At 40.8% G+C, this 27,010-nt stretch overlaps 47 non-coding genes and 3 pseudogenes across 47 annotated transcripts; all 50 read right to left on the bottom strand.

The window, feature by feature from the left end:
- Nucleotides 1–313: 313 nt before the first annotated feature.
- LOC139146764 (5S ribosomal RNA) lies at nucleotides 314–432 on the bottom strand. The gene has a single exon (XR_011555494.1). It is a non-coding gene; the product is annotated as a 5S ribosomal RNA (ribosomal RNA).
- A 377-nt stretch (nucleotides 433–809) lies between these two features.
- LOC139146777 (5S ribosomal RNA) lies at nucleotides 810–927 on the bottom strand. Its single transcript, XR_011555507.1, has one exon. It is a non-coding gene; the product is annotated as a 5S ribosomal RNA (ribosomal RNA).
- A 377-nt stretch (nucleotides 928–1,304) lies between these two features.
- On the bottom strand, nucleotides 1,305–1,423 carry LOC139146751 (5S ribosomal RNA). Its single transcript, XR_011555482.1, has one exon. It is a non-coding gene; the product is annotated as a 5S ribosomal RNA (ribosomal RNA).
- A 378-nt stretch (nucleotides 1,424–1,801) lies between these two features.
- Nucleotides 1,802–1,920, bottom strand: LOC139146740 (5S ribosomal RNA). Its single transcript, XR_011555471.1, has one exon. It is a non-coding gene; the product is annotated as a 5S ribosomal RNA (ribosomal RNA).
- Nucleotides 1,921–2,298: 378 nt separating this feature from the next.
- LOC139146728 (5S ribosomal RNA) lies at nucleotides 2,299–2,417 on the bottom strand. The gene has a single exon (XR_011555460.1). It is a non-coding gene; the product is annotated as a 5S ribosomal RNA (ribosomal RNA).
- Nucleotides 2,418–2,795: 378 nt separating this feature from the next.
- LOC139146716 (5S ribosomal RNA) lies at nucleotides 2,796–2,914 on the bottom strand. Its single transcript, XR_011555449.1, has one exon. It is a non-coding gene; the product is annotated as a 5S ribosomal RNA (ribosomal RNA).
- Nucleotides 2,915–3,293: 379 nt separating this feature from the next.
- Nucleotides 3,294–3,412, bottom strand: LOC139146705 (5S ribosomal RNA). Its single transcript, XR_011555438.1, has one exon. It is a non-coding gene; the product is annotated as a 5S ribosomal RNA (ribosomal RNA).
- A 378-nt stretch (nucleotides 3,413–3,790) lies between these two features.
- Nucleotides 3,791–3,908, bottom strand: LOC139146473 (5S ribosomal RNA). The gene has a single exon (XR_011555221.1). It is a non-coding gene; the product is annotated as a 5S ribosomal RNA (ribosomal RNA).
- Nucleotides 3,909–4,285: 377 nt separating this feature from the next.
- On the bottom strand, nucleotides 4,286–4,404 carry LOC139146692 (5S ribosomal RNA). The gene has a single exon (XR_011555427.1). It is a non-coding gene; the product is annotated as a 5S ribosomal RNA (ribosomal RNA).
- Nucleotides 4,405–4,782: 378 nt separating this feature from the next.
- LOC139146879 (5S ribosomal RNA) lies at nucleotides 4,783–4,889 on the bottom strand (annotated as a pseudogene).
- A 379-nt stretch (nucleotides 4,890–5,268) lies between these two features.
- On the bottom strand, nucleotides 5,269–5,387 carry LOC139146680 (5S ribosomal RNA). The gene has a single exon (XR_011555416.1). It is a non-coding gene; the product is annotated as a 5S ribosomal RNA (ribosomal RNA).
- A 376-nt stretch (nucleotides 5,388–5,763) lies between these two features.
- Nucleotides 5,764–5,882, bottom strand: LOC139146667 (5S ribosomal RNA). Its single transcript, XR_011555405.1, has one exon. It is a non-coding gene; the product is annotated as a 5S ribosomal RNA (ribosomal RNA).
- Nucleotides 5,883–6,261: 379 nt separating this feature from the next.
- Nucleotides 6,262–6,380, bottom strand: LOC139146655 (5S ribosomal RNA). Its single transcript, XR_011555394.1, has one exon. It is a non-coding gene; the product is annotated as a 5S ribosomal RNA (ribosomal RNA).
- Nucleotides 6,381–6,757: 377 nt separating this feature from the next.
- LOC139146643 (5S ribosomal RNA) lies at nucleotides 6,758–6,876 on the bottom strand. The gene has a single exon (XR_011555383.1). It is a non-coding gene; the product is annotated as a 5S ribosomal RNA (ribosomal RNA).
- Nucleotides 6,877–7,254: 378 nt separating this feature from the next.
- LOC139146630 (5S ribosomal RNA) lies at nucleotides 7,255–7,373 on the bottom strand. The gene has a single exon (XR_011555371.1). It is a non-coding gene; the product is annotated as a 5S ribosomal RNA (ribosomal RNA).
- A 377-nt stretch (nucleotides 7,374–7,750) lies between these two features.
- On the bottom strand, nucleotides 7,751–7,868 carry LOC139146776 (5S ribosomal RNA). Its single transcript, XR_011555506.1, has one exon. It is a non-coding gene; the product is annotated as a 5S ribosomal RNA (ribosomal RNA).
- Nucleotides 7,869–8,247: 379 nt separating this feature from the next.
- On the bottom strand, nucleotides 8,248–8,366 carry LOC139146618 (5S ribosomal RNA). The gene has a single exon (XR_011555360.1). It is a non-coding gene; the product is annotated as a 5S ribosomal RNA (ribosomal RNA).
- Nucleotides 8,367–8,743: 377 nt separating this feature from the next.
- On the bottom strand, nucleotides 8,744–8,861 carry LOC139146459 (5S ribosomal RNA). Its single transcript, XR_011555208.1, has one exon. It is a non-coding gene; the product is annotated as a 5S ribosomal RNA (ribosomal RNA).
- A 377-nt stretch (nucleotides 8,862–9,238) lies between these two features.
- Nucleotides 9,239–9,357, bottom strand: LOC139146606 (5S ribosomal RNA). Its single transcript, XR_011555349.1, has one exon. It is a non-coding gene; the product is annotated as a 5S ribosomal RNA (ribosomal RNA).
- Nucleotides 9,358–9,735: 378 nt separating this feature from the next.
- On the bottom strand, nucleotides 9,736–9,854 carry LOC139146594 (5S ribosomal RNA). Its single transcript, XR_011555338.1, has one exon. It is a non-coding gene; the product is annotated as a 5S ribosomal RNA (ribosomal RNA).
- Nucleotides 9,855–10,231: 377 nt separating this feature from the next.
- Nucleotides 10,232–10,350, bottom strand: LOC139146581 (5S ribosomal RNA). Its single transcript, XR_011555327.1, has one exon. It is a non-coding gene; the product is annotated as a 5S ribosomal RNA (ribosomal RNA).
- Nucleotides 10,351–10,727: 377 nt separating this feature from the next.
- LOC139146569 (5S ribosomal RNA) lies at nucleotides 10,728–10,846 on the bottom strand. The gene has a single exon (XR_011555316.1). It is a non-coding gene; the product is annotated as a 5S ribosomal RNA (ribosomal RNA).
- A 379-nt stretch (nucleotides 10,847–11,225) lies between these two features.
- Nucleotides 11,226–11,343, bottom strand: LOC139146467 (5S ribosomal RNA). The gene has a single exon (XR_011555216.1). It is a non-coding gene; the product is annotated as a 5S ribosomal RNA (ribosomal RNA).
- A 378-nt stretch (nucleotides 11,344–11,721) lies between these two features.
- LOC139146557 (5S ribosomal RNA) lies at nucleotides 11,722–11,840 on the bottom strand. Its single transcript, XR_011555304.1, has one exon. It is a non-coding gene; the product is annotated as a 5S ribosomal RNA (ribosomal RNA).
- A 379-nt stretch (nucleotides 11,841–12,219) lies between these two features.
- Nucleotides 12,220–12,338, bottom strand: LOC139146545 (5S ribosomal RNA). Its single transcript, XR_011555292.1, has one exon. It is a non-coding gene; the product is annotated as a 5S ribosomal RNA (ribosomal RNA).
- A 378-nt stretch (nucleotides 12,339–12,716) lies between these two features.
- Nucleotides 12,717–12,835, bottom strand: LOC139146533 (5S ribosomal RNA). Its single transcript, XR_011555280.1, has one exon. It is a non-coding gene; the product is annotated as a 5S ribosomal RNA (ribosomal RNA).
- Nucleotides 12,836–13,214: 379 nt separating this feature from the next.
- LOC139146521 (5S ribosomal RNA) lies at nucleotides 13,215–13,333 on the bottom strand. Its single transcript, XR_011555267.1, has one exon. It is a non-coding gene; the product is annotated as a 5S ribosomal RNA (ribosomal RNA).
- Nucleotides 13,334–13,712: 379 nt separating this feature from the next.
- Nucleotides 13,713–13,831, bottom strand: LOC139146508 (5S ribosomal RNA). Its single transcript, XR_011555254.1, has one exon. It is a non-coding gene; the product is annotated as a 5S ribosomal RNA (ribosomal RNA).
- Nucleotides 13,832–14,209: 378 nt separating this feature from the next.
- LOC139146495 (5S ribosomal RNA) lies at nucleotides 14,210–14,328 on the bottom strand. Its single transcript, XR_011555243.1, has one exon. It is a non-coding gene; the product is annotated as a 5S ribosomal RNA (ribosomal RNA).
- Nucleotides 14,329–14,705: 377 nt separating this feature from the next.
- Nucleotides 14,706–14,824, bottom strand: LOC139146483 (5S ribosomal RNA). Its single transcript, XR_011555231.1, has one exon. It is a non-coding gene; the product is annotated as a 5S ribosomal RNA (ribosomal RNA).
- A 378-nt stretch (nucleotides 14,825–15,202) lies between these two features.
- LOC139146785 (5S ribosomal RNA) lies at nucleotides 15,203–15,320 on the bottom strand. The gene has a single exon (XR_011555514.1). It is a non-coding gene; the product is annotated as a 5S ribosomal RNA (ribosomal RNA).
- A 378-nt stretch (nucleotides 15,321–15,698) lies between these two features.
- LOC139146774 (5S ribosomal RNA) lies at nucleotides 15,699–15,816 on the bottom strand. Its single transcript, XR_011555504.1, has one exon. It is a non-coding gene; the product is annotated as a 5S ribosomal RNA (ribosomal RNA).
- A 377-nt stretch (nucleotides 15,817–16,193) lies between these two features.
- On the bottom strand, nucleotides 16,194–16,311 carry LOC139146468 (5S ribosomal RNA). Its single transcript, XR_011555217.1, has one exon. It is a non-coding gene; the product is annotated as a 5S ribosomal RNA (ribosomal RNA).
- Nucleotides 16,312–16,688: 377 nt separating this feature from the next.
- LOC139146470 (5S ribosomal RNA) lies at nucleotides 16,689–16,807 on the bottom strand. The gene has a single exon (XR_011555219.1). It is a non-coding gene; the product is annotated as a 5S ribosomal RNA (ribosomal RNA).
- A 379-nt stretch (nucleotides 16,808–17,186) lies between these two features.
- LOC139146458 (5S ribosomal RNA) lies at nucleotides 17,187–17,305 on the bottom strand. The gene has a single exon (XR_011555207.1). It is a non-coding gene; the product is annotated as a 5S ribosomal RNA (ribosomal RNA).
- Nucleotides 17,306–17,684: 379 nt separating this feature from the next.
- Nucleotides 17,685–17,802, bottom strand: LOC139146773 (5S ribosomal RNA). The gene has a single exon (XR_011555503.1). It is a non-coding gene; the product is annotated as a 5S ribosomal RNA (ribosomal RNA).
- Nucleotides 17,803–18,180: 378 nt separating this feature from the next.
- LOC139146878 (5S ribosomal RNA) lies at nucleotides 18,181–18,287 on the bottom strand (annotated as a pseudogene).
- Nucleotides 18,288–18,661: 374 nt separating this feature from the next.
- Nucleotides 18,662–18,780, bottom strand: LOC139146447 (5S ribosomal RNA). Its single transcript, XR_011555196.1, has one exon. It is a non-coding gene; the product is annotated as a 5S ribosomal RNA (ribosomal RNA).
- A 379-nt stretch (nucleotides 18,781–19,159) lies between these two features.
- Nucleotides 19,160–19,278, bottom strand: LOC139146435 (5S ribosomal RNA). The gene has a single exon (XR_011555185.1). It is a non-coding gene; the product is annotated as a 5S ribosomal RNA (ribosomal RNA).
- Nucleotides 19,279–19,656: 378 nt separating this feature from the next.
- LOC139146423 (5S ribosomal RNA) lies at nucleotides 19,657–19,775 on the bottom strand. The gene has a single exon (XR_011555174.1). It is a non-coding gene; the product is annotated as a 5S ribosomal RNA (ribosomal RNA).
- A 379-nt stretch (nucleotides 19,776–20,154) lies between these two features.
- On the bottom strand, nucleotides 20,155–20,273 carry LOC139146411 (5S ribosomal RNA). The gene has a single exon (XR_011555163.1). It is a non-coding gene; the product is annotated as a 5S ribosomal RNA (ribosomal RNA).
- A 377-nt stretch (nucleotides 20,274–20,650) lies between these two features.
- On the bottom strand, nucleotides 20,651–20,769 carry LOC139146400 (5S ribosomal RNA). Its single transcript, XR_011555152.1, has one exon. It is a non-coding gene; the product is annotated as a 5S ribosomal RNA (ribosomal RNA).
- Nucleotides 20,770–21,147: 378 nt separating this feature from the next.
- LOC139146876 (5S ribosomal RNA) lies at nucleotides 21,148–21,266 on the bottom strand. The gene has a single exon (XR_011555600.1). It is a non-coding gene; the product is annotated as a 5S ribosomal RNA (ribosomal RNA).
- Nucleotides 21,267–21,644: 378 nt separating this feature from the next.
- Nucleotides 21,645–21,751, bottom strand: LOC139146877 (5S ribosomal RNA; annotated as a pseudogene).
- Nucleotides 21,752–22,128: 377 nt separating this feature from the next.
- Nucleotides 22,129–22,246, bottom strand: LOC139146474 (5S ribosomal RNA). Its single transcript, XR_011555222.1, has one exon. It is a non-coding gene; the product is annotated as a 5S ribosomal RNA (ribosomal RNA).
- A 379-nt stretch (nucleotides 22,247–22,625) lies between these two features.
- LOC139146758 (5S ribosomal RNA) lies at nucleotides 22,626–22,744 on the bottom strand. The gene has a single exon (XR_011555488.1). It is a non-coding gene; the product is annotated as a 5S ribosomal RNA (ribosomal RNA).
- Nucleotides 22,745–23,123: 379 nt separating this feature from the next.
- LOC139146636 (5S ribosomal RNA) lies at nucleotides 23,124–23,242 on the bottom strand. Its single transcript, XR_011555377.1, has one exon. It is a non-coding gene; the product is annotated as a 5S ribosomal RNA (ribosomal RNA).
- A 379-nt stretch (nucleotides 23,243–23,621) lies between these two features.
- Nucleotides 23,622–23,739, bottom strand: LOC139146461 (5S ribosomal RNA). The gene has a single exon (XR_011555209.1). It is a non-coding gene; the product is annotated as a 5S ribosomal RNA (ribosomal RNA).
- Nucleotides 23,740–24,115: 376 nt separating this feature from the next.
- On the bottom strand, nucleotides 24,116–24,234 carry LOC139146514 (5S ribosomal RNA). The gene has a single exon (XR_011555261.1). It is a non-coding gene; the product is annotated as a 5S ribosomal RNA (ribosomal RNA).
- A 378-nt stretch (nucleotides 24,235–24,612) lies between these two features.
- On the bottom strand, nucleotides 24,613–24,731 carry LOC139146393 (5S ribosomal RNA). The gene has a single exon (XR_011555146.1). It is a non-coding gene; the product is annotated as a 5S ribosomal RNA (ribosomal RNA).
- Between the last annotated feature and the right edge of the window lie 2,279 nt (nucleotides 24,732–27,010).

Here is a 27,010-nt window from a genome sequence, read left to right as displayed (position 1 = left end):
CCTCAGACTTGACGAAAGAGTGATAGAGTTTTCATATTGTTTTCATTCATTTCTGCCACACTCTTGTTGGACCTTCATATGGCACCTACCTGTACATAATAAATCCAACGCTTTGGATATTATGGGATTGAATACATGTTGGAGTATAAAAAATAAAATTGGTATGGTCGTAGAAATGGACCAAATATGACTATTTTGTCGTGCAACTCTGGCAATACATTTTCTCAAGTAAATTTCAATATTTGAGCGACACACGCGGACTCAAAACTCAGTTTGGAGACTTATTTAAGTCAGAAAAAAATAAAATGAATGAAGCCTACAACACGTGGTATTCCCAGGCGGTCACCCATCCAAGTACTAACCACGCCCAACGTAGCTTAACTTCGGTGATCGGACGAGAACCGGTGTGTTCTACGTGGTATGGTCGTAGGCGATCGTACAAGTTATTTTAGCCCATCTGAAATGAAGCCACCACCGCGTCAAGAAGCGACTCGGCCCTCAGACTTGACGAAAGAGTGATAGAGTTTTCATATTGTTTTTCATTCATTTCTGCCACACTCTTGTTGGACCTTCATATGGCACCTACCTGTACATATAAATCCAACGCTTTGGATATTATGGGATTGAATACATGTTGGAAGTATAAAAAATAAAATTGGTATGGTCGTAGAAATGGACCAAATATGACTATTTTGTCGTGCAACTCTGGCAATACATTTTCTCAAGTAAAATTTCAATATTGAGCGACACACGCGGACTCAAAACTCAGTTTGGAGACTTATTTAAGTCAGAAAAAATAAAATGAATGAAGCCTACAACACGTGGTATTCCCAGGCGGTCACCCATCCAAGTACTAACCACGCCAACGTAGCTTAACTTCGGTGATCGGACGAGAACCGGTGTGTTCTACGTGGTATGGTCGTAGGCGATCGTACAAGTTATTTTAGCCCATCTGAAATGAAGCCACCACCGCGTCAAGAAGCGACTCGGCCCTCAGACTTGACGAAAGAGTGATAGAGTTTTCATATTGTTTTCATTCATTTCTGCCACACTCTTGTTGGACCTTCATATGGCACCTACCTGTACATAATAAATCCAACGCTTTGGATATTATGGGATTGAATACATGTTGGAAGTATAAAAATAAAATTGGTATGGTCGTAGAAATGGACCAAATATGACTATTTTGTCGTGCAACTCTGGCAATACATTTTCTCAAGTAAAATTTCAATATTTGAGCGACACACGCGGACTCAAAACTCAGTTTGGAGACTTATTTAAGTCAGAAAAAAATAAATGAATGAAGCCTACAACACGTGGTATTCCCAGGCGGTCACCCATCCAAGTACTAACCACGCCCAACGTAGCTTAACTTCGGTGATCGGACGAGAACCGGTGTGTTCTACGTGGTATGGTCGTAGGCGATCGTACAAGTTATTTTAGCCCATCTGAAATGAAGCCACCACCGCGTCAAGAAGCGACTCGGCCCTCAGACTTGACGAAAGAGTGATAGAGTTTTCATATTGTTTTCATTCATTTCTGCCACACTCTTGTTGGACCTTCATATGGCACCTACCTGTACATAATAAATCCAACGCTTTGGATATTATGGGATTGAATACATGTTGGAAGTATAAAAAATAAAATTGGTATGGTCGTAGAAATGGACCAAATATGACTATTTTGTCGTGCAACTCTGGCAATACATTTTCTCAAGTAAAATTTCAATATTTGAGCGACACACGCGGACTCAAAACTCAGTTTGGAGACTTATTTAAGTCAGAAAAAATAAAATGAATGAAGCCTACAACACGTGGTATTCCCAGGCGGTCACCCATCCAAGTACTAACCACGCCCAACGTAGCTTAACTTCGGTGATCGGACGAGAACCGGTGTGTTCTACGTGGTATGGTCGTAGGCGATCGTACAAGTTATTTTTAGCCCATCTGAAATGAAGCCACCACCGCGTCAAGAAGCGACTCGGCCCTCAGACTTGACGAAAGAGTGATAGAGTTTTCATATTGTTTTCATTCATTTCTGCCACACTCTTGTTGGACCTTCATATGGCACCTACCTGTACATAATAAATCCAACGCTTTGGATATTATGGGATTGAATACATGTTGGAAGTATAAAAATAAAATTGGTATGGTCGTAGAAATGGACCAAATATGACTATTTTGTCGTGCAACTCTGGCAATACATTTTCTCAAGTAAATTTCAATATTTTTGAGCGACACACGCGGACTCAAAACTCAGTTTGGAGACTTATTTAAGTCAGAAAAAATAAATGAATGAAGCCTACAACACGTGGTATTCCCAGGCGGTCACCCATCCAAGTACTAACCACGCCCAACGTAGCTTAACTTCGGTGATCGGACGAGAACCGGTGTGTTCTACGTGGTATGGTCGTAGGCGATCGTACAAGTTATTTTAGCCCATCTGAAATGAAGCCACCACCGCGTCAAGAAGCGACTCGGCCCTCAGACTTGACGAAAGAGTGATAGAGTTTTCATATTGTTTTCATTCATTTCTGCCACACTCTTGTTGGACCTTCATATGGCACCTACCTGTACATATAAATCCAACGCTTTGGATATTATGGGATTGAATACATGTTGGAAGTATAAAAAATAAAATTGGTATGGTCGTAGAAATGGACCAAATATGACTATTTTGTCGTGCAACTCTGGCAATACATTTTCTCAAGTAAAATTTCAATATTTGAGCGACACACGCGGACTCAAAACTCAGTTTGGAGACTTATTTAAGTCAGAAAAAAATAAAATGAATGAAGCCTACAACACGTGGTATTCCCAGGCGGTCACCCATCCAAGTACTAACCACGCCCAACGTAGCTTAACTTCGGTGATCGGACGAGAACCGGTGTGTTCTACGTGGTATGGTCGTAGGCGATCGTACAAGTTATTTTAGCCCATCTGAAATGAAGCCACCACCGCGTCAAGAAGCGACTCGGCCCTCAGACTTGACGAAAGAGTGATAGAGTTTTCATATTGTTTTCATTCATTTCTGCCACACTCTTGTTGGACCTTCATATGGCACCTACCTGTACATAATAAATCCAACGCTTTGGATATTATGGGATTGAATACATGTTGGAAGTATAAAAAATAAAATTGGTATGGTCGTAGAAATGGACCAAATATGACTATTTTGTCGTGCAACTCTGGCAATACATTTTCTCAAGTAAAATTTCAATATTTGAGCGACACACGCGGACTCAAAACTCAGTTTGGAGACTTATTTAAGTCAGAAAAAAATAAAATGAATGAAGCCTACAACACGTGGTATTCCCAGGCGGTCACCCATCCAAGTACTAACCACGCCCAACGTAGCTTAACTTCGGTGATCGGACGAGAACCGGTGTGTTCTACGTGGTATGGTCGTAGGCGATCGTACAAGTTATTTTAGCCCATCTGAAATGAAGCCACCACCGCGTCAAGAAGCGACTCGGCCCTCAGACTTGACGAAAGAGTGATAGAGTTTTCATATTGTTTTCATTCATTTCTGCCACACTCTTGTTGGACCTTCATATGGCACCTACCTGTACATAATAAATCCAACGCTTTGGATATTATGGGATTGAATACATGTTGGAAGTATAAAAAATAAAATTGGTATGGTCGTAGAAATGGACCAAATATGACTATTTTGTCGTGCAACTCTGGCAATACATTTTCTCAAGTAAAATTTCAATATTTGAGCGACACACGCGGACTCAAAACTCAGTTTGGAGACTTATTTAAGTCAGAAAAAAATAAATGAATGAAGCCTACAACACTGGTATTCCCAGGCGGTCACCCATCCAAGTACTAACCACGCCCAACGTAGCTTAACTTCGGTGATCGGACGAGAACCGGTGTGTTCTACGTGGTATGGTCGTAGGCGATCGTACAAGTTATTTTAGCCCATCTGAAATGAAGCCACCACCGCGTCAAGAAGCGACTCGGCCCTCAGACTTGACGAAAGAGTGATAGAGTTTTCATATTGTTTTCATTCATTTCTGCCACACTCTTGTTGGACCTTCATATGGCACCTACCTGTACATAATAAATCCAACGCTTTGGATATTATGGGATTGAATACATGTTGGAAGTATAAAAAATAAAATTGGTATGGTCGTAGAAATGGACCAAATATGACTATTTTGTCGTGCAACTCTGGCAATACATTTTCTCAAGTAAAATTTCATATTTGAGCGACACACGCGGACTCAAAACTCAGTTTGGAGACTTATTTAAGTCAGAAAAAATAAAATGAATGAAGCCTACAACACGTGGTATTCCCAGGCGGTCACCCATCCAAGTACTAACCACGCCCAACGTAGCTTAACTTCGGTGATCGGACGAGAACCGGTGTGTTCTACGTGGTATGGTCGTAGGCGATCGTACAAGTTATTTTAGCCCATCTGAAATGAAGCCACCACCGCGTCAAGAAGCGACTCGGCCCTCAGACTTGACGAAAGAGTGATAGAGTTTTCATATTGTTTTCATTCATTTCTGCCACACTCTTGTTGGACCTTCATATGGCACCTACCTGTACATAATAAATCCAACGCTTTGGATATTATGGGATTGAATACATGTTGGAAGTATAAAAATAAAATTGGTATGGTCGTAGAAATGGACCAAATATGACTATTTTGTCGTGCAACTCTGGCAATACATTTTCTCAAGTAAAATTTCAATATTTGAGCGACACACGCGGACTCAAAACTCAGTTTGGAGACTTATTTAAGTCAGAAAAAAATAAAATGAATGAAGCCTACAACACGTGGTATTCCCATCCAAGTACTAACCACGCCCAACGTAGCTTAACTTCGGTGATCGGACGAGAACCGGTGTGTTCTACGTGGTATGGTCGTAGGCGATCGTACAAGTTATTTTAGCCCATCTGAAATGAAGCCACCACCGCGTCAAGAAGCGACTCGGCCCTCAGACTTGACGAAAGAGTGATAGAGTTTTCATATTGTTTTCATTCATTTCTGCCACACTCTTGTTGGACCTTCATATGGCACCTACCTGTACATAATAAATCCAACGCTTTGGATATTATGGGATTGAATACATGTTGGAAGTATAAAAAATAAAATTGGTATGGTCGTAGAAATGGACCAAATATGACTATTTTGTCGTGCAACTCTGGCAATACATTTTCTCAAGTAAAATTTCAATATTTGAGCGACACACGCGGACTCAAAACTCAGTTTGGAGACTTATTTAAGTCAGAAAAAAATAAAATGAATGAAGCCTACAACACGTGGTATTCCCAGGCGGTCACCCATCCAAGTACTAACCACGCCCAACGTAGCTTAACTTCGGTGATCGGACGAGAACCGGTGTGTTCTACGTGGTATGGTCGTAGGCGATCGTACAAGTTATTTTAGCCCATCTGAAATGAAGCCACCACCGCGTCAAGAAGCGACTCGGCCCTCAGACTTGACGAAAGAGTGATAGAGTTTTCATATTGTTTTCATTCATTTCTGCCACACTCTTGTTGGACCTTCATATGGCACCTACCTGTACATAATAAATCCAACGCTTTGGATATTATGGGATTGAATACATGTTGGAAGTATAAAAATAAAATTGGTATGGTCGTAGAAATGGACCAAATATGACTATTTTGTCGTGCAACTCTGGCAATACATTTTCTCAAGTAAAATTTCAATATTTGAGCGACACACGCGGACTCAAAACTCAGTTTGGAGACTTATTAAGTCAGAAAAAATAAAATGAATGAAGCCTACAACACGTGGTATTCCCAGGCGGTCACCCATCCAAGTACTAACCACGCCCAACGTAGCTTAACTTCGGTGATCGGACGAGAACCGGTGTGTTCTACGTGGTATGGTCGTAGGCGATCGTACAAGTTATTTTAGCCCATCTGAAATGAAGCCACCACCGCGTCAAGAAGCGACTCGGCCCTCAGACTTGACGAAAGAGTGATAGAGTTTTCATATTGTTTTCATTCATTTCTGCCACACTCTTGTTGGACCTTCATATGGCACCTACCTGTACATAATAAATCCAACGCTTTGGATATTATGGGATTGAATACATGTTGGAAGTATAAAAAATAAAATTGGTATGGTCGTAGAAATGGACCAAATATGACTATTTTGTCGTGCAACTCTGGCAATACATTTTCTCAAGTAAAATTTCAATATTTGAGCGACACACGCGGACTCAAAACTCAGTTTGGAGACTTATTTAAGTCAGAAAAAAATAAAATGAATGAAGCCTACAACACGTGGTATTCCCAGGCGGTCACCCATCCAAGTACTAACCACGCCCAACGTAGCTTAACTTCGGTGATCGGACGAGAACCGGTGTGTTCTACGTGGTATGGTCGTAGGCGATCGTACAAGTTATTTTAGCCCATCTGAAATGAAGCCACCACCGCGTCAAGAAGCGACTCGGCCCTCAGACTTGACGAAAGAGTGATAGAGTTTTCATATTGTTTTCATTCATTTCTGCCACACTCTTGTTGGACCTTCATATGGCACCTACCTGTACATAATAAATCCAACGCTTTGGATATTATGGGATTGAATACATGTTGGAAGTATAAAAAATAAAATTGGTATGGTCGTAGAAATGGACCAAATATGACTATTTTGTCGTGCAACTCTGGCAATACATTTTCTCAAGTAAAATTTCAATATTTGAGCGACACACGCGGACTCAAAACTCAGTTTGGAGACTTATTAAGTCAGAAAAAATAAAATGAATGAAGCCTACAACACGTGGTATTCCCAGGCGGTCACCCATCCAAGTACTAACCACGCCCAACGTAGCTTAACTTCGGTGATCGGACGAGAACCGGTGTGTTCTACGTGGTATGGTCGTAGGCGATCGTACAAGTTATTTTAGCCCATCTGAAATGAAGCCACCACCGCGTCAAGAAGCGACTCGGCCCTCAGACTTGACGAAAGAGTGATAGAGTTTTCATATTGTTTTCATTCATTTCTGCCACACTCTTGTTGGACCTTCATATGGCACCTACCTGTACATAATAAATCCAACGCTTTGGATATTATGGGATTGAATACATGTTGGAAGTATAAAAAATAAAATTGGTATGGTCGTAGAAATGGACCAAATATGACTATTTTGTCGTGCAACTCTGGCAATACATTTTCTCAAGTAAATTTCAATATTTGAGCGACACACGCGGACTCAAAACTCAGTTTGGAGACTTATTTAAGTCAGAAAAAAATAAAATGAATGAAGCCTACAACACGTGGTATTCCCAGGCGGTCACCCATCCAAGTACTAACCACGCCCAACGTAGCTTAACTTCGGTGATCGGACGAGAACCGGTGTGTTCTACGTGGTATGGTCGTAGGCGATCGTACAAGTTATTTTAGCCCATCTGAAATGAAGCCACCACCGCGTCAAGAAGCGACTCGGCCCTCAGACTTGACGAAAGAGTGATAGAGTTTTCATATTGTTTTCATTCATTTCTGCCACACTCTTGTTGGACCTTCATATGGCACCTACCTGTACATAATAAATCCAACGCTTTGGATATTATGGGATTGAATACATGTTGGAAGTATAAAAAATAAAATTGGTATGGTCGTAGAAATGGACCAAATATGACTATTTTGTCGTGCAACTCTGGCAATACATTTTCTCAAGTAAAATTCAATATTTGAGCGACACACGCGGACTCAAAACTCAGTTTGGAGACTTATTAAGTCAGAAAAAAATAAAATGAATGAAGCCTACAACACGTGGTATTCCCAGGCGGTCACCCATCCAAGTACTAACCACGCCAACGTAGCTTAACTTCGGTGATCGGACGAGAACCGGTGTGTTCTACGTGGTATGGTCGTAGGCGATCGTACAAGTTATTTTAGCCCATCTGAAATGAAGCCACCACCGCGTCAAGAAGCGACTCGGCCCTCAGACTTGACGAAAGAGTGATAGAGTTTTCATATTGTTTTCATTCATTTCTGCCACACTCTTGTTGGACCTTCATATGGCACCTACCTGTACATAATAAATCCAACGCTTTGGATATTATGGGATTGAATACATGTTGGAAGTATAAAAAATAAAATTGGTATGGTCGTAGAAATGGACCAAATATGACTATTTTGTCGTGCAACTCTGGCAATACATTTTCTCAAGTAAAATTTCAATATTTGAGCGACACACGCGGACTCAAAACTCAGTTTGGAGACTTATTTAAGTCAGAAAAAAATAAAATGAATGAAGCCTACAACACGTGGTATTCCCAGGCGGTCACCCATCCAAGTACTAACCACGCCCAACGTAGCTTAACTTCGGTGATCGGACGAGAACCGGTGTGTTCTACGTGGTATGGTCGTAGGCGATCGTACAAGTTATTTTAGCCCATCTGAAATGAAGCCACCACCGCGTCAAGAAGCGACTCGCCCTCAGACTTGACGAAAGAGTGATAGAGTTTTCATATTGTTTTCATTCATTTCTGCCACACTCTTGTTGGACCTTCATATGGCACCTACCTGTACATAATAAATCCAACGCTTTGGATATTATGGGATTGAATACATGTTGGAAGTATAAAAAATAAAATTGGTATGGTCGTAGAAATGGACCAAATATGACTATTTTGTCGTGCAACTCTGGCAATACATTTTCTCAAGTAAAATTTCAATATTTGAGCGACACACGCGGACTCAAAACTCAGTTTGGAGACTTATTTAAGTCAGAAAAAAATAAATGAATGAAGCCTACAACACGTGGTATTCCCAGGCGGTCACCCATCCAAGTACTAACCACGCCCAACGTAGCTTAACTTCGGTGATCGGACGAGAACCGGTGTGTCTACGTGGTATGGTCGTAGGCGATCGTACAAGTTATTTTAGCCCATCTGAAATGAAGCCACCACCGCGTCAAGAAGCGACTCGGCCCTCAGACTTGACGAAAGAGTGATAGAGTTTTCATATTGTTTTCATTCATTTCTGCCACACTCTTGTTGGACCTTCATATGGCACCTACCTGTACATAATAAATCCAACGCTTTGGATATTATGGGATTGAATACATGTTGGAAGTATAAAAAATAAAATTGGTATGGTCGTAGAAATGGACCAAATATGACTATTTTGTCGTGCAACTCTGGCAATACATTTTCTCAAGTAAAATTTCATATTTGAGCGACACACGCGGACTCAAAACTCAGTTTGGAGACTTATTTAAGTCAGAAAAAATAAAATGAATGAAGCCTACAACACGTGGTATTCCCAGGCGGTCACCCATCCAAGTACTAACCACGCCCAACGTAGCTTAACTTCGGTGATCGGACGAGAACCGGTGTGTTCTACGTGGTATGGTCGTAGGCGATCGTACAAGTTATTTTAGCCATCTGAAATGAAGCCACCACCGCGTCAAGAAGCGACTCGGCCCTCAGACTTGACGAAAGAGTGATAGAGTTTTCATATTGTTTTCATTCATTTCTGCCACACTCTTGTTGGACCTTCATATGGCACCTACCTGTACATAATAAATCCAACGCTTTGGATATTATGGGATTGAATACATGTTGGAAGTATAAAAAATAAAATTGGTATGGTCGTAGAAATGGACCAAATATGACTATTTTGTCGTGCAACTCTGGCAATACATTTTCTCAAGTAAAATTTCAATATTTGAGCGACACACGCGGACTCAAAACTCAGTTTGGAGACTTATTTAAGTCAGAAAAAAATAAAATGAATGAAGCCTACAACACGTGGTATTCCCAGGCGGTCACCCATCCAAGTACTAACCACGCCCAACGTAGCTTAACTTCGGTGATCGGACGAGAACCGGTGTGTTCTACGTGGTATGGTCGTAGGCGATCGTACAAGTTATTTAGCCCATCTGAAATGAAGCCACCACCGCGTCAAGAAGCGACTCGGCCCTCAGACTTGACGAAAGAGTGATAGAGTTTTCATATTGTTTTCATTCATTTCTGCCACACTCTTGTTGGACCTTCATATGGCACCTACCTGTACATAATAAATCCAACGCTTTGGATATTATGGGATTGAATACATGTTGGAAGTATAAAAATAAAATTGGTATGGTCGTAGAAATGGACCAAATATGACTATTTTGTCGTGCAACTCTGGCAATACATTTTCTCAAGTAAAATTTCAATATTTGAGCGACACACGCGGACTCAAAACTCAGTTTGGAGACTTATTTAAGTCAGAAAAAAATAAAATGAATGAAGCCTACAACACGTGGTATTCCCAGGCGGTCACCCATCCAAGTACTAACCACGCCCAACGTAGCTTAACTTCGGTGATCGGACGAGAACCGGTGTGTTCTACGTGGTATGGTCGTAGGCGATCGTACAAGTTATTTTAGCCCATCTGAAATGAAGCCACCACCGCGTCAAGAAGCGACTCGGCCCTCAGACTTGACGAAAGAGTGATAGAGTTTTCATATTGTTTTCATTCATTTCTGCCACACTCTTGTTGGACCTTCATATGGCACCTACCTGTACATAATAAATCCAACGCTTTGGATATTATGGGATTGAATACATGTTGGAAGTATAAAAATAAAATTGGTATGGTCGTAGAAATGGACCAAATATGACTATTTTGTCGTGCAACTCTGGCAATACATTTTCTCAAGTAAAATTTCAATATTTGAGCGACACACGCGGACTCAAAACTCAGTTTGGAGACTTATTTAAGTCAGAAAAAATAAAATGAATGAAGCCTACAACACGTGGTATTCCCAGGCGGTCACCCATCCAAGTACTAACCACGCCCAACGTAGCTTAACTTCGGTGATCGGACGAGAACCGGTGTGTTCTACGTGGTATGGTCGTAGGCGATCGTACAAGTTATTTTAGCCCATCTGAAATGAAGCCACCACCGCGTCAAGAAGCGACTCGGCCCTCAGACTTGACGAAAGAGTGATAGAGTTTTCATATTGTTTTCATTCATTTCTGCCACACTCTTGTTGGACCTTCATATGGCACCTACCTGTACATAATAAATCCAACGCTTTGGATATTATGGGATTGAATACATGTTGGAAGTATAAAAAATAAAATTGGTATGGTCGTAGAAATGGACCAAATATGACTATTTTGTCGTGCAACTCTGGCAATACATTTTCTCAAGTAAAATTTCAATATTTGAGCGACACACGCGGACTCAAAACTCAGTTTGGAGACTTATTTAAGTCAGAAAAAAATAAAATGAATGAAGCCTACAACACGTGGTATTCCCAGGCGGTCACCCATCCAAGTACTAACCACGCCCAACGTAGCTTAACTTCGGTGATCGGACGAGAACCGTGTGTTCTACGTGGTATGGTCGTAGGCGATCGTACAAGTTATTTTAGCCCATCTGAAATGAAGCCACCACCGCGTCAAGAAGCGACTCGGCCCTCAGACTTGACGAAAGAGTGATAGAGTTTTCATATTGTTTTCATTCATTTCTGCCACACTCTTGTTGGACCTTCATATGGCACCTACCTGTACATAATAAATCCAACGCTTTGGATATTATGGGATTGAATACATGTTGGAAGTATAAAAATAAAATTGGTATGGTCGTAGAAATGGACCAAATATGACTATTTTGTCGTGCAACTCTGGCAATACATTTTCTCAAGTAAAATTTCAATATTTGAGCGACACACGCGGACTCAAAACTCAGTTTGGAGACTTATTTAAGTCAGAAAAAAATAAAATGAATGAAGCCTACAACACGTGGTATTCCCAGGCGGTCACCCATCCAAGTACTAACCACGCCCAACGTAGCTTAACTTCGGTGATCGGACGAGAACCGGTGTGTTCTACGTGGTATGGTCGTAGGCGATCGTACAAGTTATTTTAGCCCATCTGAAATGAAGCCACCACCGCGTCAAGAAGCGACTCGGCCCTCAGACTTGACGAAAGAGTGATAGAGTTTTCATATTGTTTTCATTCATTTCTGCCACACTCTTGTTGGACCTTCATATGGCACCTACCTGTACATAATAAATCCAACGCTTTGGATATTATGGGATTGAATACATGTTGGAAGTATAAAAAATAAAATTGGTATGGTCGTAGAAATGGACCAAATATGACTATTTTGTCGTGCAACTCTGGCAATACATTTTCTCAAGTAAAATTTCAATATTTGAGCGACACACGCGGACTCAAAACTCAGTTTGGAGACTTATTTAAGTCAGAAAAAAATAAAATGAATGAAGCCTACAACACGTGGTATTCCCAGGCGGTCACCCATCCAAGTACTAACCACGCCCAACGTAGCTTAACTTCGGTGATCGGACGAGAACCGGTGTGTTCTACGTGGTATGGTCGTAGGCGATCGTACAAGTTATTTTAGCCCATCTGAAATGAAGCCACCACCGCGTCAAGAAGCGACTCGGCCCTCAGACTTGACGAAAGAGTGATAGAGTTTTCATATTGTTTTCATTCATTTCTGCCACACTCTTGTTGGACCTTCATATGGCACCTACCTGTACATAATAAATCCAACGCTTTGGATATTATGGGATTGAATACATGTTGGAAGTATAAAAAATAAAATTGGTATGTCGTAGAAATGGACCAAATATGACTATTTTGTCGTGCAACTCTGGCAATACATTTTCTCAAGTAAAATTTCAATATTTGAGCGACACACGCGGACTCAAAACTCAGTTTGGAGACTTATTTAAGTCAGAAAAAAATAAAATGAATGAAGCCTACAACACGTGGTATTCCCAGGCGGTCACCCATCCAAGTACTAACCACGCCCAACGTAGCTTAACTTCGGTGATCGGACGAGAACCGGTGTGTTCTACGTGGTATGGTCGTAGGCGATCGTACAAGTTATTTTAGCCCATCTGAAATGAAGCCACCACCGCGTCAAGAAGCGACTCGGCCCTCAGACTTGACGAAAGAGTGATAGAGTTTTCATATTGTTTTCATTCATTTCTGCCACACTCTTGTTGGACCTTCATATGGCACCTACCTGTACATAATAAATCCAACGCTTTGGATATTATGGGATTGAATACATGTTGGAAGTATAAAAAATAAAATTGGTATGGTCGTAGAAATGGACCAAATATGACTATTTTGTCGTGCAACTCTGGCAATACATTTTCTCAAGTAAAATTTCAATATTTGAGCGACACACGCGGACTCAAAACTCAGTTTGGAGACTTATTTAAGTCAGAAAAAAATAAAATGAATGAAGCCTACAACACGTGGTATTCCCAGGCGGTCACCCATCCAAGTACTAACCACGCCCAACGTAGCTTAACTTCGGTGATCGGACGAGAACCGGTGTGTTCTACGTGGTATGGTCGTAGGCGATCGTACAAGTTATTTTAGCCCATCTGAAATGAAGCCACCACCGCGTCAAGAAGCGACTCGGCCCTCAGACTTGACGAAAGAGTGATAGAGTTTTCATATTGTTTTCATTCATTTCTGCCACACTCTTGTTGGACCTTCATATGGCACCTACCTGTACATAATAAATCCAACGCTTTGGATATTATGGGATTGAATACATGTTGGAAGTATAAAAAATAAAATTGGTATGGTCGTAGAAATGGACCAAATATGACTATTTTGTCGTGCAACTCTGGCAATACATTTTCTCAAGTAAAATTTCAATATTTGAGCGACACACGCGGACTCAAAACTCAGTTTGGAGACTTATTTAAGTCAGAAAAAAATAAAATGAATGAAGCCTACAACACGTGGTATTCCCAGGCGGTCACCCATCCAAGTACTAACCACGCCCAACGTAGCTTAACTTCGGTGATCGGACGAGAACCGGTGTGTTCTACGTGGTATGGTCGTAGGCGATCGTACAAGTTATTTTAGCCCATCTGAAATGAAGCCACCACCGCGTCAAGAAGCGACTCGGCCCTCAGACTTGACGAAAGAGTGATAGAGTTTTCATATTGTTTTCATTCATTTCTGCCACACTCTGTTGGACCTTCATATGGCACCTACCTGTACATAATAAATCCAACGCTTTGGATATTATGGGATTGAATACATGTTGGAAGTATAAAAAATAAAATTGGTATGGTCGTAGAAATGGACCAAATATGACTATTTTGTCGTGCAACTCTGGCAATACATTTTCTCAAGTAAAATTTCAATATTTGAGCGACACACGCGGACTCAAAACTCAGTTTGGAGACTTATTTAAGTCAGAAAAAAATAAAATGAATGAAGCCTACAACACGTGGTATTCCCAGGCGGTCACCCATCCAAGTACTAACCACGCCCAACGTAGCTTAACTTCGGTGATCGGACGAGAACCGGTGTGTTCTACGTGGTATGGTCGTAGGCGATCGTACAAGTTATTTTAGCCCATCTGAAATGAAGCCACCACCGCGTCAAGAAGCGACTCGGCCCTCAGACTTGACGAAAGAGTGATAGAGTTTTCATATTGTTTTCATTCATTTCTGCCACACTCTTGTTGGACCTTCATATGGCACCTACCTGTACATAATAAATCCAACGCTTTGGATATTATGGATTGAATACATGTTGGAAGTATAAAAATAAAATTGGTATGGTCGTAGAAATGGACCAAATATGACTATTTTGTCGTGCAACTCTGGCAATACATTTTCTCAAGTAAAATTTCAATATTTGAGCGACACACGCGGACTCAAAACTCAGTTTGGAGACTTATTTAAGTCAGAAAAAAATAAAATGAATGAAGCCTACAACACGTGGTATTCCCAGGCGGTCACCCATCCAAGTACTAACCACGCCCAACGTAGCTTAACTTCGGTGATCGGACGAGAACCGGTGTGTTCTACGTGGTATGGTCGTAGGCGATCGTACAAGTTATTTTAGCCCATCTGAAATGAAGCCACCACCGCGTCAAGAAGCGACTCGGCCCTCAGACTTGACGAAAGAGTGATAGAGTTTTCATATTGTTTTCATTCATTTCTGCCACACTCTTGTTGGACCTTCATATGGCACCTACCTGTACATAATAAATCCAACGCTTTGGATATTATGGGATTGAATACATGTTGGAAGTATAAAAAATAAAATTGGTATGGTCGTAGAAATGGACCAAATATGACTATTTTGTCGTGCAACTCTGGCAATACATTTTCTCAAGTAAAATTTCAATATTTGAGCGACACACGCGGACTCAAACTCAGTTTGGAGACTTATTTAAGTCAGAAAAAAATAAAATGAATGAAGCCTACAACACGTGGTATTCCCAGGCGGTCACCCATCCAAGTACTAACCACGCCCAACGTAGCTTAACTTCGGTGATCGGACGAGAACGGTGTGTTCTACGTGGTATGGTCGTAGGCGATCGTACAAGTTATTTTAGCCCATCTGAAATGAAGCCACCACCGCGTCAAGAAGCGACTCGGCCCTCAGACTTGACGAAAGAGTGATAGAGTTTTCATATTGTTTTCATTCATTTCTGCCACACTCTTGTTGGACCTTCATATGGCACCTACCTGTACATAATAAATCCAACGCTTTGGATATTATGGGATTGAATACATGTTGGAAGTATAAAAAATAAAATTGGTATGGTCGTAGAAATGGACCAAATATGACTATTTTGTCGTGCAACTCTGGCAATACATTTTCTCAAGTAAAATTTCAATATTTGAGCGACACACGCGGACTCAAAACTCAGTTTGGAGACTTATTTAAGTCAGAAAAAATAAAATGAATGAAGCCTACAACACGTGGTATTCCCAGGCGGTCACCCATCCAAGTACTAACCACGCCAACGTAGCTTAACTTCGGTGATCGGACGAGAACCGGTGTGTTCTACGTGGTATGGTCGTAGGCGATCGTACAAGTTATTTTAGCCCATCTGAAATGAAGCCACCACCGCGTCAAGAAGCGACTCGGCCCTCAGACTTGACGAAAGAGTGATAGAGTTTTCATATTGTTTTCATTCATTTCTGCCACACTCTTGTTGGACCTTCATATGGCACCTACCTGTACATAATAAATCCAACGCTTTGGATATTATGGGATGAATACATGTTGGAAGTATAAAAAATAAAATTGGTATGGTCGTAGAAATGGACCAAATATGACTATTTTGTCGTGCAACTCTGGCAATACATTTTCTCAAGTAAATTTCAATATTTGAGCGACACACGCGGACTCAAAACTCAGTTTGGAGACTTATTTAAGTCAGAAAAAAATAAAATGAATGAAGCCTACAACACGTGGTATTCCCAGGCGGTCACCCATCCAAGTACTAACCACGCCCACGTAGCTTAACTTCGGTGATCGGACGAGAACCGGTGTGTTCTACGTGGTATGGTCGTAGGCGATCGTACAAGTTATTTTAGCCCATCTGAAATGAAGCCACCACCGCGTCAAGAAGCGACTCGGCCCTCAGACTTGACGAAAGAGTGATAGAGTTTTCATATTGTTTTCATTCATTTCTGCCACACTCTTGTTGGACCTTCATATGGCACCTACCTGTACATAATAAATCCAACGCTTTGGATATTATGGGATTGAATACATGTTGGAAGTATAAAAAATAAAATTGGTATGGTCGTAGAAATGGACCAAATATGACTATTTTGTCGTGCAACTCTGGCAATACATTTTCTCAAGTAAAATTTCAATATTTGAGCGACACACGCGGACTCAAAACTCAGTTTGGAGACTTATTTAAGTCAGAAAAAATAAATGAATGAAGCCTACAACACGTGGTATTCCCAGGCGGTCACCCATCCAAGTACTAACCACGCCCAACGTAGCTTAACTTCGGTGATCGGACGAGAACCGGTGTGTTCTACGTGGTATGGTCGTAGGCGATCGTACAAGTTATTTTAGCCCATCTGAAATGAAGCCACCACCGCGTCAAGAAGCGACTCGGCCCTCAGACTTGACGAAAGAGTGATAGAGTTTTCATATTGTTTTCATTCATTTCTGCCACACTCTTGTTGGACCTTCATATGGCACCTACCTGTACATAATAAATCCAACGCTTTGGATATTATGGGATTGAATACATGTTGGAAGTATAAAAAATAAAATTGGTATGGTCGTAGAAATGGACCAAATATGACTATTTTGTCGTGCAACTCTGGCAATACATTTTCTCAAGTAAAATTTCAATATTTGAGCGACACACGCGGACTCAAAACTCAGTTTGGAGACTTATTTAAGTCAGAAAAAAATAAAATGAATGAAGCCTACAACACGTGGTATTCCCAGGCGGTCACCCATCCAAGTACTAACCACGCCCAACGTAGCTTAACTTCGGTGATCGGACGAGAACCGGTGTGTTCTACGTGGTATGGTCGTAGGCGATCGTACAAGTTATTTTAGCCCATCTGAAATGAAGCCACCACCGCGTCAAGAAGCGACTCGGCCCTCAGACTTGACGAAAGAGTGATAGAGTTTTCATATTGTTTTCATTCATTTCTGCCACACTCTTGTTGGACCTTCATATGGCACCTACCTGTACATAATAAATCCAACGCTTTGGATATTATGGGATTGAATACATGTTGGAAGTATAAAAAATAAAATTGGTATGGTCGTAGAAATGGACCAAATATGACTATTTTGTCGTGCAACTCTGGCAATACATTTTCTCAAGTAAAATTTCAATATTTGAGCGACACACGCGGACTCAAAACTCAGTTTGGAGACTTATTTAAGTCAGAAAAAAATAAAATGAATGAAGCCTACAACACGTGGTATTCCCAGGCGGTCACCCATCCAAGTACTAACCACGCCAACGTAGCTTAACTTCGGTGATCGGACGAGAACCGGTGTGTTCTACGTGGTATGGTCGTAGGCGATCGTACAAGTTATTTTAGCCCATCTGAAATGAAGCCACCACCGCGTCAAGAAGCGACTCGGCCCTCAGACTTGACGAAAGAGTGATAGAGTTTTCATATTGTTTTCATTCATTTCTGCCACACTCTTGTTGGACCTTCATATGGCACCTACCTGTACATAATAAATCCAACGCTTTGGATATTATGGGATTGAATACATGTTGGAAGTATAAAAAATAAAATTGGTATGGTCGTAGAAATGGACCAAATATGACTATTTTGTCGTGCAACTCTGGCAATACATTTTCTCAAGTAAATTTCAATATTTGAGCGACACACGCGGACTCAAAACTCAGTTTGGAGACTTATTTAAGTCAGAAAAAAATAAAATGAATGAAGCCTACAACACGTGGTATTCCCATCCAAGTACTAACCACGCCCAACGTAGCTTAACTTCGGTGATCGGACGAGAACCGGTGTGTTCTACGTGGTATGGTCGTAGGCGATCGTACAAGTTATTTTAGCCCATCTGAAATGAAGCCACCACCGCGTCAAGAAGCGACTCGGCCCTCAGACTTGACGAAAGAGTGATAGAGTTTTCATATTGTTTTCATTCATTTCTGCACACTCTTGTTGGACCTTCATATGGCACCTACCTGTACATAATAAATCCAACGCTTTGGATATTATGGGATTGAATACATGTTGGAAGTATAAAAAATAAAATTGGTATGGTCGTAGAAATGGACCAAATATGACTATTTTGTCGTGCAACTCTGGCAATACATTTTCTCAAGTAAATTTCAATATTTGAGCGACACACGCGGACTCAAAACTCAGTTGAGACTTATTTAAGTCAGAAAAAAATAAATGAATGAAGCCTACAACACGTGGTATTCCCAGGCGGTCACCCATCCAAGTACTAACCACGCCCAACGTAGCTTAACTTCGGTGATCGGACGAGAACCGGTGTGTTCTACGTGGTATGGTCGTAGGCGATCGTACAAGTTATTTTAGCCCATCTGAAATGAAGCCACCACCGCGTCAAGAAGCGACTCGGCCCTCAGACTTGACGAAAGAGTGATAGAGTTTTCATATTGTTTTCATTCATTTCTGCCACACTCTTGTTGGACCTTCATATGGCACCTACCTGTACATAATAAATCCAACGCTTTGGATATTATGGGATTGAATACATGTTGGAAGTATAAAAAATAAAATTGGTATGGTCGTAGAAATGGACCAAATATGACTATTTTGTCGTGCAACTCTGGCAATACATTTTCTCAAGTAAAATTTCAATATTTGAGCGACACACGCGGACTCAAAACTCAGTTTGGAGACTTATTTAAGTCAGAAAAAAATAAAATGAATGAAGCCTACAACACGTGGTATTCCCAGGCGGTCACCCATCCAAGTACTAACCACGCCCAACGTAGCTTAACTTCGGTGATCGGACGAGAACCGGTGTGTTCTACGTGGTATGGTCGTAGGCGATCGTACAAGTTATTTTAGCCCATCTGAAATGAAGCCACCACCGCGTCAAGAAGCGACTCGGCCCTCAGACTTGACGAAAGAGTGATAGAGTTTTCATATTGTTTTCATTCATTTCTGCCACACTCTTGTTGGACCTTCATATGGCACCTACCTGTACATAATAAATCCAACGCTTTGGATATTATGGGATTGAATACATGTTGGAAGTATAAAAAATAAAATTGGTATGGTCGTAGAAATGGACCAAATATGACTATTTTGTCGTGCAACTCTGGCAATACATTTTCTCAAGTAAATTTCAATATTTGAGCGACACACGCGGACTCAAAACTCAGTTTGGAGACTTATTTAAGTCAGAAAAAAATAAAATGAATGAAGCCTACAACACGTGGTATTCCCAGGCGGTCACCCATCCAAGTACTAACCACGCCCAACGTAGCTTAACTTCGGTGATCGGACGAGAACCGGTGTGTTCTACGTGGTATGGTCGTAGGCGATCGTACAAGTTATTTTAGCCCATCTGAAATGAAGCCACCACCGCGTCAAGAAGCGACTCGGCCCTCAGACTTGACGAAAGAGTGATAGAGTTTTCATATTGTTTTCATTCATTTCTGCCACCTCTTGTTGGACCTTCATATGGCACCTACCTGTACATAATAAATCCAACGCTTTGGATATTATGGGATTGAATACATGTTGGAAGTATAAAAAATAAAATTGGTATGGTCGTAGAAATGGACCAAATATGACTATTTTGTCGTGCAACTCTGGCAATACATTTTCTCAAGTAAAATTTCAATATTTGAGCGACACAACGCGGACTCAAAACTCAGTTTGGAGACTTATTTAAGTCAGAAAAAAATAAAATGAATGAAGCCTACAACACGTGGTATTCCCAGGCGGTCACCCATCCAAGTACTAACCACGCCCAACGTAGCTTAACTTCGGTGATCGGACGAGAACCGGTGTGTTCTACGTGGTATGGTCGTAGGCGATCGTACAAGTTATTTTAGCCCATCTGAAATGAAGCCACCACCGCGTCAAGAAGCGACTCGGCCCTCAGACTTGACGAAAGAGTGATAGAGTTTTCATATTGTTTTCATTCATTTCTGCCACACTCTTGTTGGACCTTCATATGGCACCTACCTGTACATAATAAATCCAACGCTTTGGATATTATGGGATTGAATACATGTTGGAAGTATAAAAAATAAAATTGGTATGGTCGTAGAAATGGACCAAATATGACTATTTTGTCGTGCAACTCTGGCAATACATTTTCTCAAGTAAAATTTCAATATTTGAGCGACACACGCGGACTCAAACTCAGTTTGGAGACTTATTTAAGTCAGAAAAAAATAAATGAATGAAGCCTACAACACGTGGTATTCCCAGGCGGTCACCCATCCAAGTACTAACCACGCCCAACGTAGCTTAACTTCGGTGATCGGACGAGAACCGGTGTGTTCTACGTGGTATGGTCGTAGGCGATCGTACAAGTTATTTTAGCCCATCTGAAATGAAGCCACCACCGCGTCAAGAAGCGACTCGGCCCTCAGACTTGACGAAAGAGTGATAGAGTTTTCATATTGTTTTCATTCATTTCTGCCACACTCTTGTTGGACCTTCATATGGCACCTACCTGTACATAATAAATCCAACGCTTTGGATATTATGGGATTGAATACATGTTGGAAGTATAAAAAATAAAATTGGTATGGTCGTAGAAATGGACCAAATATGACTATTTTGTCGTGCAACTCTGGCAATACATTTTCTCAAGTAAATTTCAATATTTGAGCGACACACGCGGACTCAAAACTCAGTTTGGAGACTTATTTAAGTCAGAAAAAAATAAAATGAATGAAGCCTACAACACGTGGTATTCCCAGGCGGTCACCCATCCAAGTACTAACCACGCCCAACGTAGCTTAACTTCGGTGATCGGACGAGAACCGGTGTGTTCTACGTGGTATGGTCGTAGGCGATCGTACAAGTTATTTTAGCCCATCTGAAATGAAGCCACCACCGCGTCAAGAAGCGACTCGGCCCTCAGACTTGACGAAAGAGTGATAGAGTTTTCATATTGTTTTCATTCATTTCTGCCACACTCTTGTTGGACCTTCATATGGCACCTACCTGTACATAATAAATCCAACGCTTTGGATATTATGGGATTGAATACATGTTGGAAGTATAAAAAATAAAATTGGTATGGTCGTAGAAATGGACCAAATATGACTATTTTGTCGTGCAACTCTGGCAATACATTTTCTCAAGTAAAATTTCAATATTTGAGCGACACACGCGGACTCAAAACTCAGTTTGGAGACTTATTTAAGTCAGAAAAAATAAAATGAATGAAGCCTACAACACGTGGTATTCCCATCCAAGTACTAACCACGCCCAACGTAGCTTAACTTCGGTGATCGGACGAGAACCGGTGTGTTCTACGTGGTATGGTCGTAGGCGATCGTACAAGTTATTTTAGCCCATCTGAAATGAAGCCACCACCGCGTCAAGAAGCGACTCGGCCCTCAGACTTGACGAAAGAGTGATAGAGTTTTCATATTGTTTTCATTCATTTCTGCCACACTCTTGTTGGACCTTCATATGGCACCTACCTGTACATAATAAATCCAACGCTTTGGATATTATGGGATTGAATACATGTTGGAAGTATAAAAAATAAAATTGGTATGGTCGTAGAAATGGACCAAATATGACTATTTTGTCGTGCAACTCTGGCAATACATTTTCTCAAGTAAAATTTCAATATTTGAGCGACACACGCGGACTAAAACTCAGTTTGGAGACTTATTTAAGTCAGAAAAAATAAAATGAATGAAGCCTACAACACGTGGTATTCCCAGGCGGTCACCCATCCAAGTACTAACCACGCCCAACGTAGCTTAACTTCGGTGATCGGACGAGAACCGGTGTGTTCTACGTGGATGGTCGTAGGCGATCGTACAAGTTATTTTAGCCCATCTGAAATGAAGCCACCACCGCGTCAAGAAGCGACTCGGCCCTCAGACTTGACGAAAGAGTGATAGAGTTTTCATATTGTTTTCATTCATTTCTGCCACACTCTTGTTGGACCTTCATATGGCACCTACCTGTACATAATAAATCCAACGCTTTGGATATTATGGGATTGAATACATGTTGGAAGTATAAAAAATAAAATTGGTATGGTCGTAGAAATGGACCAAATATGACTATTTTGTCGTGCAACTCTGGCAATACATTTTCTCAAGTAAAATTTCAATATTTGAGCGACACACGCGGACTCAAAACTCAGTTTGGAGACTTATTTAAGTCAGAAAAAAATAAAATGAATGAAGCCTACAACACGTGGTATTCCCAGGCGGTCACCCATCCAAGTACTAACCACGCCCAACGTAGCTTAACTTCGGTGATCGGACGAGAACCGGTGTGTTCTACGTGGTATGGTCGTAGGCGATCGTACAAGTTATTTTAGCCCATCTGAAATGAAGCCACCACCGCGTCAAGAAGCGACTCGGCCCTCAGACTTGACGAAAGAGTGATAGAGTTTTCATATTGTTTTCATTCATTTCTGCCACACTCTTGTTGGACCTTCATATGGCACCTACCTGTACATAATAAATCCAACGCTTTGGATATTATGGGATTGAATACATGTTGGAAGTATAAAAAATAAAATTGGTATGGTCGTAGAAATGGACCAAATATGACTATTTTGTCGTGCAACTCTGGCAATACATTTTCTCAAGTAAAATTTCAATATTTGAGCGACACACGCGGACTCAAAACTCAGTTTGGAGACTTATTTAAGTCAGAAAAAAATAAAATGAATGAAGCCTACAACACGTGGTATTCCCAGGCGGTCACCCATCCAAGTACTAACCACGCCCAACGTAGCTTAACTTCGGTGATCGGACGAGAACCGGTGTGTTCTACGTGGTATGGTCGTAGGCGATCGTACAAGTTATTTTAGCCCATCTGAAATGAAGCCACCACCGCGTCAAGAAGCGACTCGGCCCTCAGACTTGACGAAAGAGTGATAGAGTTTTCATATTGTTTTCATTCATTTCTGCCACACTCTTGTTGGACCTTCATATGGCACCTACCTGTACATAATAAATCCAACGCTTTGGATATTATGGGATTGAATACATGTTGGAAGTATAAAAAATAAAATTGGTATGGTCGTAGAAATGGACCAAATATGACTATTTTGTCGTGCAACTCTGGCAATACATTTTCTCAAGTAAAATTTCAATATTTGAGCGACACACGCGGACTCAAAACTCAGTTTGGAGACTTATTTAAGTCAGAAAAAAATAAAATGAATGAAGCCTACAACACGTGGTATTCCCAGGCGGTCACCCATCCAAGTACTAACCACGCCCAACGTAGCTTAACTTCGGTGATCGACGAGAACCGGTGTGTTCTACGTGGTATGGTCGTAGGCGATCGTACAAGTTATTTTAGCCCATCTGAAATGAAGCCACCACCGCGTCAAGAAGCGACTCGGCCCTCAGACTTGACGAAAGAGTGATAGAGTTTTCATATTGTTTTCATTCATTTCTGCACACTCTTGTTGGACCTTCATATGGCACCTACCTGTACATAATAAATCCAACGCTTTGGATATTATGGGATTGAATACATGTTGGAAGTATAAAAAATAAAATTGGATGGTCGTAGAAATGGACCAAATATGACTATTTTGTCGTGCAACTCTGGCAATACATTTTCTCAAGTAAATTTCAATATTTGAGCGACACACGCGGACTCAAAACTCAGTTTGGAGACTTATTTAAGTCAGAAAAAAATAAAATGAATGAAGCCTACAACACGTGGTATTCCCAGGCGGTCACCCATCCAAGTACTAACCACGCCCAACGTAGCTTAACTTCGGTGATCGGACGAGAACCGGTGTGTTCTACGTGGTATGGTCGTAGGCGATCGTACAAGTTATTTTAGCCCATCTGAAATGAAGCCACCACCGCGTCAAGAAGCGACTCGGCCCTCAGACTTGACGAAAGAGTGATAGAGTTTTCATATTGTTTTCATTCATTTCTGCACACTCTTGTTGGACCTTCATATGGCACCTACCTGTACATAATAAATCCAACGCTTTGGATATTATGGGATTGAATACATGTTGGAAGTATAAAAAATAAAATTGGTATGGTCGTAGAAATGGACCAAATATGACTATTTTGTCGTGCAACTCTGGCAATACATTTTCTCAAGTAAAATTTCAATATTTGAGCGACACACGCGGACTCAAAACTCAGTTTGGAGACTTATTTAAGTCAGAAAAAAATAAAATGAATGAAGCCTACAACACGTGGTATTCCCAGGCGGTCACCCATCCAAGTACTAACCACGCCCAACGTAGCTTAACTTCGGTGATCGGACGAGAACCGGTGTGTTCTACGTGGTATGGTCGTAGGCGATCGTACAAGTTATTTTAGCCCATCTGAAATGAAGCCACCACCATTATGGATCGGACGAGTCGGAGTGTCTTGTTTCGCAAGAGCGCCCTCTGTCATCGTGGGTAACGACTGTTGAAAAGCCTTTAATTTTGCATATTTCTGTTCAGAATGTTAAATTTCCCCTGTGATCAACAAACGGTTGAACTTACTGATGCTCACAGCTCGATGCAGCAGTCTATACTGCTGTAGTTCAAGTCCTGGTGAAGATAATAATTTATGTTATGTTTGTTCTAGATGTACTATAAAGTCTTACTACCGATGAACTAAGAATTTTAGTACTGCATTCAAGCACAGTCCCTGCACCCGCAAAGTATCTTTAGTTCCTCTTTGTAGATGTTTTATTCACTGTCTCTCTGTCTGTCTGTCTCCATTCTCTTGTCAATTCATTAGTACTGAGCGATCATGATGTCCGTACCGTCGGCGACTAGTGTATGTTGTGCATGAAGATAGTATGCAAGACTATTGACTGCCTCCATTGATAGTGTAGCCATTCAGTGTTTACACAGCTCATTTCAGTTTGAACACTCTGTAACTCTTGAAATACCAGTGTGATTACATTTTGGTTGGTTGTGTGTCAACAAAGTTTATTCCTATCTGGAGAAGAATTCATTTTTCACTCGTTTGAATTTAAATTGTATATAAATTGTTTACGACCTTGATCAAAGAGCTGTAAAATGAGCCCCCAGGCGTGACACTGAAACCAGAAAAGAATTGTAAAATCTGAGCGTCCGAAAATCTGTCCCTGAAGCGCATCGAATCTTAAGTCAAAACCTAGATTGAACATCACTGGTACCAATCTGGCATGGCTCTGTCGAGCGTTTTTACAGTGTGTTGCTGTGCTTCCAAAGTGGACTATTGTTGAGCCATGTCGCCAGCTCCAGCGTGACACGGTATGGGCGGAGTGCTGCTGAAATCAATCGATCATTCTTTTCTGTCTCGTCAACATGAGCGCTTCGTACAAGGGATGGTCATACTGTTGAAGAGATTGTCGTATGGAATTCATTGTGAATAACCACTTCACCAAGTATATCATTGTGAGATGTAGATTTTTACTGTTTAATTCAAATATTTCGTGCATTTTTGTCATTTCATTTTGTCCAATGCTATGTTAGTCTCTGACAAATTGAAATGGATTTGTCTCTCTGTGTGCTTTTCATTAGCCCCAATTCTACAGCCATTCTTACACTTCGTTTGGCTTGGATCTACTTCGATACATCGGCAAGGCTAGTACTCCTATACTGTGATCTTTTTGTAGTTTTGGCATTTTCCATGTTTCAGTTCTCTTTCAAGCGAACCCCAGGTACTAGCTTCATTTTAATTTTCTCGAGTGAGTGTGTTGGTTGACAGGCAGCGAGCACTTCTTATGTGTGAGTTTACCAACAGCGGACAGTTTCTTTCTCTAAAACAGAACTGATAATGATTTTTCCTGGATACTTCTTTTGTGTAAAAGAGTACGGATAACTGGAATGCATAATCAATTAAGAGACTTGTCTGGTAAACTGTCCAATAGCAAAAGTAAGCAACATGGTTCAAACAATAGGCACGCTACAAAAAATAGTATTAATTTAGCATATGTGTATGAGGTCAAATTTACTAATGTAACAAAGATGGTCCTTGAAATTTTCCCGATTTTCACTTTTTTGCATCCGGCAATGTACGAATGGATAGGGCAAACTTACTGCAATTGCACTGAAAGGGAGGGGGTTATTGGATCCATTATTCGAAGCAAAGGGGTGATACAAAATTTATCCATGATGCGGCAAAAGATCCGCCAACATATTTCACTCTTTTGGAAATATTTTTTACAGGTGGGTAATTATTCTATCCTTTTTATACGATTAATTTATCACATAAGCTCACATTCTACTGTAAACATTTCAGTTATAAAAATATTCAAGATTTAAAAAGTACTTTTCAAAAATATTGAAAAATATCAGAAACACAAATTTTTATCCAAGAAAGTAAATAATATACCCTGAGATATTTTATTAGTACTTAATGTTTATAATTTATTTACTAAGCTTCTTACATATGTCTTTTATAATCTTGAGCAACTGTGATTAAAATTGTCATGGAGAAAAGATAATTCAAATAATTTCCTCAAAAGACGAGCTTGACTGATGCTTGTAAGGGCTATAATTTCATGAGAAACCTAGCCATGTGACTTGCCCCAGTATTTTTTCGGCCATTCGCTCGGTGGACAATCTGCAAGACAACCAATGGTACAACAGTTGCAAG

Source organism: Ptychodera flava, chromosome 12 (assembly GCF_041260155.1).
Source record: "Ptychodera flava strain L36383 chromosome 12, AS_Pfla_20210202, whole genome shotgun sequence".
Classification (NCBI taxonomy): domain Eukaryota; kingdom Metazoa; phylum Hemichordata; class Enteropneusta; family Ptychoderidae; genus Ptychodera; species Ptychodera flava.
Note: the sequence above shows the minus strand (reverse complement) of the source record. Positions and strands in the feature narration are given on the sequence as shown.